Here is a 6,000-nt window from a genome sequence, read left to right on the forward strand (position 1 = left end):
CTGATCTTTACATATTCATAGTCAATAAAATTGGTATGGCCTCACTCATAGTTGAATGAAGGACATGTATGTATTTTAATTTCAAATACTTCTTGCACATAATAGATACACGAGTAGCTAGGAAAGCTTTAAAATAAAGATAAGTTTATCAGAGATTCATAAAAATCCCATTTCATAGTAAATTCCAGAAATTGCAATACTGTCCATATCTTTGCTCTTTGGGATCAGCACTAATGCTTTAAAACATTTCTTCAGTTGAAAAATTTCCACTAAAATACCTTCACCAGAAAATTCATCATAAATTTATGTTATACTCAGTAAAATTCTTCAAAGCATATAGTGGTAACGAATTATTTGAATGTGCTTCAGGCTCATTTCATATCTCTAACCTCTTTGGTACTATGTAATCCTGTGTTTAAACATAGATCCAAAATAAACAATTATAGCACAGTAATTATGAAATTGTAAAAACAGAATTTGGCTGCTTATTCTTGAAATAAACATATGTAGCTGAGTACATGTCCAGAGGAGTTAGTTTTATTTTCACGTAGACTACAATGTTTGTTAAAGAGCAAATAACCATAAAAAAGATAATTTTCAGCTTATAATTATACTATTAAATTTCAGTAATGGCAAATGTTATTTAGAACTTAGACCTACAAAATTTTTTTTAGAGAGGGGTAGGACCTTTGGCATTGCTTAGAATTGTCAGTGCATAATGATAATAAAGGGCTTCAGGTGGCGCTAGTGGTAAAGGACCTGCCTGATAATGCAGCAGACTTAACAGATTCTGGTTCAATCCCTGGGTTGGGAAGGTCCCCTGGAGGAGGGCATGGCAACCCACTCCAGTATTCTTGCGGGGAGAATCCCATGGACAGAGGAGCCTGGTGGACCACAGTCCACAGGGTTGCAAAGAGTTGGACACAACTGAAGTGACTTAGCACACAACACAACACAGTGATAATAAAAGGTAGACTGGCTTTTTGCTGTCATTTTATTTTATCTCTTTAAAATTTTCTACACATAAAGCAGTCCCTTATTACCTATATTAGGGGTGGGCCACTTGCACCATCCCATCCTTGGTACACCATCCCATCCTTGGTACACCACCCCATCCTTGGTACACCACAAGCTGGATGATGAAAAATAATGAGGGAAATGACAAGGGACATTTATTTCATTTTAACTCCAGCAGGCCACATATCTTTTAGAATTAAGTGATTCCAAGCAATTATGAGAATAATAAAATGATGTGTTATTTCTGGAAATATTAATAAATATACAAATTATACTTCCTTTTGCTCCTTCATTAAACTTGTTGAAATCACTACACTGCCTCAATTTCTTATCTGCTGTCACTGACAGTAGGGAAGCAGAATTACTCTGATGTAATACAGGTGGATAACCAACTGATAAAGTAAGATTAAAAATTTTGGCAGGCAAACAAATCTCTGAAGTACTATTTGAAGTATTTCCTGCCTTATCTGTTCTTTTCAGCACCCTATTACAAACTGAAGGGAGGTAAACTCATTCTGCTCAATATATGCTCATTTTTTTTTTAATCTAAAGAGGAAATGCCTGGAAAATTTAATTAAAGACTTGAGAAGTATACTGTGACTCTCAATAGGCTACAGCAAGTGGTAAGTTGCTGATTCACAGTTTAAAAAAAGAAAAAAATAACAAGATACGGTAAAAGTTCAACATCTGAAGAATGTAGTATTGCATAAGTTGTAGCAAGTAAAATGACTGGAAAAACACCATTAAATTATTTTGCAGTCAGACTTTAACCAAAATGACTACACCTTTTACGTGTTCTATGCTTTATTGACAAATTTTGTTCAAAGAACTAAACTACATGTTTCTTTATTGTCAGAAAATAAATAGCAGAAATGCCCATTGGTGCTTCCTGTTTGGTTCTGCTAATGGACTAATGTTCCCTTCAGCTGTAGCAATTGAGGATGTTTGTATTCTTGACCCCTCCACAGGGAAGCAGGAAAGAATCTGAACTCTGATGACAAGTTGTACTTCCCGCTTAAATGTACTGTTCTGGCCTCTGAGGAGGAGGAACAGACATGAACTTGTGAAGTGTAGTGAAAATGCCAATCAAGAGTCTGACTTCAACAGTCATGTCTTTAAGCTTCATGTGTAAGAACATAATTTCTTAGTAACACACATAATGATTTCAACTACCCTCAAAATTAGGCAGATAAAATACCCAATAAGGCATTTTCTAAAAAATATATAAAGCAGGCAGTGAGATTGGAAGCACACACCAATAATGGGCCCTTGGATAACAGAACTATTTACTAAGAGCATTCTAGAGTCAAGTATTCTGAGAATGCTTCAAAGTTCTAACCTCTAAATATCCTGTAATCCAATGATTTCTATCCCTTGGACACCAGTTGTGTTTCTTCCAGAAAATCATTTGTCCAAGATTCTGATGATGCATATAAAAAAAATCTATCATCCTAAAATTCTGTAGCAATTGCTGCATCCTCAATTGCTCAATTTTCTGGAACCCCAACATCATACTAGATAATTCAGGGTCAGTTATAAGCTCTCCAGATCACATTTGGAAGCTTAAATTCTATTCTAACCCTGTCCCTTAACTTAACCCTCCTCTTTCTTGTTTCATTCAGCTTGTGATCGAAAAAAAGGAGAAACCCATGAAATATGTATTTTAATTTTCTACTAGGAGATAATCCTAGTCTCCTCACCCCTTTTAGTACCTTAGGGCCAACATATTACCCTTTGTGATGTGCTGGGTAACCAGGTAACTGAGGAGAACAGGGTCTGTTCTGGAGAAGGATGGCACTATACCAGCTGAAGACACCTTTTCCTGACTCTTCCCTGTTCTGTCCTCTTCTTACTATCTGCACTGTAATCCCCTTTAGAACCCGTCAATTTATTTTCCCTGGAGTTGTAAGGCCTACATAGAAGGCCTGCATATTTGAAGGTCATATAAATAACACCAAACATGAATCCCAAGGCTACAGTTTAGTAAATGTGAATCATCACATCTAACTGCCTGACTGTAATCATTTTGAACAGTCTATTTAGGATTACATTTCTATTTGGGGTTTCCCTTTTTCCACTGGAGAGGATTTAGGAAAATAGATTTATTTCTTCACTTCTCTAGTAATTTTTCTGCTGCATTTTGCTCTTACACACTATTTTCCCCATTTAGATTTAGATATATTTACTTTTCCTTTCATGAAGTCTTCATCTTAATTCATGCCATATAGCTCTGCAGTAAATTTAAGGGAACACCCAATAGCTTTGCTTTTGACAAATGAAGGGAGAATGTAACAGTTTCTTTGGCCAAGCAAGAGAGAGACAGATTGTGACTATAGTGAGTCATGATTTGGCCACGTCAGCATCAGCCAAAAAACACCTAGACTGCCAGAGCACTTAGATGAAAGTACACGGCAGTGAATTTGCAGACGGTCAAACAGTGCTATGCTGGCATCACTTAAATATTATCAACAAGATCAAAAGAGGTATGAAGATCACAGTAACTTCCAAAAGATTTCACCACAATTGGCCCAAGCAGCTCCTAAGATATTTCAAACAGAAAGGATTTTCTTTCACAGAGAGAGTTGAAGGGGACCCTTACCTCAGATTTTCCTTTATTCTCTGTCAGCGCTTGTTCCTCAGGCTTCTGCTTTCATCTTTTCTGAGCTTCTTCAGGATGAGGATTCTCTTGCAGTTACTACAGTGATGGGCCAGGGAAATAACTGAATGCATGCTGAAAGTCAGACAACAAATTATAAATGGGTCAGGCATTTGAGGTGGCAGAATTATAAAACAGAGAGTAGTGGTCTTTCCTGCAAGGCAGAGGAAAATTATATAATATGCATCAGAGCATGGGTCACACTGTGACAAAACAAAAGCTGTATAAATATCTTAACTTGCAGGAGCCCATCTCTCTCCCCCAGTTGCAACACAGTGCATTAGGTTTTATGGAAAATAATGAAAGGGGCAAGAAATTTGGAGAGTCAGATAGTACTCAGAAGAAGTCATGATTAAACTGAAATGTGAGGGTGAAGTGCATGCTAAGTTGCTTCAGTCGTGTCTGACTCTTTGTGATCCTATGGACTGTAGCCCACCAGGCTTCTCTGTTCATGGGATTCCCCAGGCAAGAACAGTGGAGTGGGTTGCTATTTCCTCCTCCAGGCATCTTCTCAACCCAAGGATCCCACACCCCTCTGTCTCTTGCATTAATAGGTGGGCTCTTTATAACTAGTGCCACCTGGGAAACCAGGTTCTAGAGGATACCAGTGAACAACACAGGTGGAAATCCCTACCCTGTGACATTTACATTCTAGAGAAGGGACATTTTGGCAAGGGAAGTGGATGGAGAGAGTATGTGAAGATTAAACCGATTTTTAATGTAAGGTGCTAGGAACAGTGCTGGAGAAGGAAATGGCAACCCACTCCAGTATTCTTGCCTAGAGAATTCTGTGGACGGAGGAGCCTGGTGGGCTGCTGTCCATGCGGTCGCAAAGTCAGACACGACTGAAGTGACTTAGCATGCATGTATGCATTGGAGAAGGAAATGGCAACCCCCTCCAGTATTCTTGCATGGAAAATCCCAGGGACAGAGGAGCCTGGTGGGTTGCCGTCTATGGGGTCACACACAGTCAGATATGACTGAAGCGACTTAGCAGTAGCAGCAGCAGCAGGAACAGTGCCTGGTATAAAATGTTCAACAAATGCTACCTGCCATTTCCTTATTTTACCAATGAGGAAACTGATATCCACAGAGGGGAAGGAGTCTGCCTACATAACTCAGGCAGCCATTCCCTTCTCCAGGGATTCTTCCCAATCCAGGGATCGAACCCCAGTCTCCTGCATGGTAGGCAGATTCTTTATCATCTGAGCCATGAGGGAAGCCCCGTAAGTAACTAAGAGATGAGGCAAATCAGGCTCCAGGCTACCCCCATCTCACCTCTCTCAACTTACTCCTAGAAGAATTTCAGTCTGGGGCTGGAAGACAGATACTAAAACTGCAGCTAGAACTGTCTCTTGACACAGACCCCTATACCTGAATGGAGAACTTACTGGTGCCATATATCAGAAGCAAACACTGCTAAATGAACTTTTATTTGACATCCCTGAGAACATAGAAAAGATAAAGAGCTAAAGGAACTCACCTTGTTTGTAGCTCCAGCCAGTTCTTGCTATTGCTAAGTCACTTCAGTCGTGTCCGACTCTGTGTGACCCCATAGACGGCAGCCCACCAGGCTTCCCTGTCCCTGGGATTCTCCAGGCAAGAACACTGGAGTGGGTTGCCATTTCCTTCTCCAATGCATGAAAGTGAAAAGTGAAAGTGAAGTCGCTCAGTCATGTCCGACCCTCAACGATCCCATGGACTGCAGCCTTCCAGGCTCCTCCGTCCACAGGATTTTCCAGGCAAGAGTACTGGAGTGGGAGGCCATTGCCTTCTCCCCAGCCAATTCATTTATGAGGGGCTATCTACTGTTCTACATTTACATTCAGTTCAGTTCAGTCGCTCAGTCGTGTCCGACTCTGCGACCCCATGAATCGCAGCACGCCAGGCCTCCCTGTCCATCACCAGCTCCCGGAGTTTACTCAAACTCATGTCCATCGAGTCGGTGATGCCATCCAGCCATCTCATCCTCTGTCGTCCCCTTTTCCTCCTGTCTCCAATCCCTCCCAGCATCAGACTCTTTTCCAATGAGTCAACTCTTCTCACGAGGTGGCCAAAGTACTGGAGTTTCCGTTTTAGCATCATTCCTTCCAAAGAACACCCAGGGCTGATCTCCTTTAGAATGGACTGGTTGGATCTCCTTGCAGTCCAAAGGACTCTAGGTAAAAAATGACTAAGGAAAAAAATGTAAAGTCAGTTCAGTTCAGTCACTCAGTCATATTCGACTCTGCGACCCCATGGACTGCAGCACGCCAGGTCTCCTTGTCCATCACCAACTCCCAGAGTTTACTCAAACTCATGTCCATTGAGGCGGTGATGCCATCCAG

The 6,000-nt window shown here is 40.8% G+C and overlaps 1 long non-coding RNA gene across 2 annotated transcripts in view; it reads right to left on the reverse strand.

The window, feature by feature from the left end:
• LOC147365792 (uncharacterized) overlaps positions 1-5,697 on the reverse strand; it is a 29,213-nt gene extending 23,516 nt beyond the window's left edge. The window contains exons 1-2 of one of the 2 annotated variants that reach the window (XR_015132744.1): positions 5,157-5,697; positions 3,617-3,748 (exon numbers count right to left, since the gene is read on the reverse strand). This is a non-coding gene — a long non-coding RNA (uncharacterized LOC147365792). Of the gene's footprint in view, positions 1-3,616; positions 3,751-5,156 lie in introns of those variants that run through there. The other variant, XR_015132745.1, reaches the window with a different exon arrangement.
• Positions 5,698-6,000: the final 303 nt, after the last annotated feature.

Source organism: Bos grunniens, chromosome 9 (genome assembly GCF_055505025.1).
Source record: "Bos grunniens cultivar Pamir isolate PY7600 chromosome 9, Bosgru_T2T1.0, whole genome shotgun sequence".
Lineage (NCBI taxonomy): Eukaryota > Metazoa > Chordata > Mammalia > Artiodactyla > Bovidae > Bos > Bos grunniens.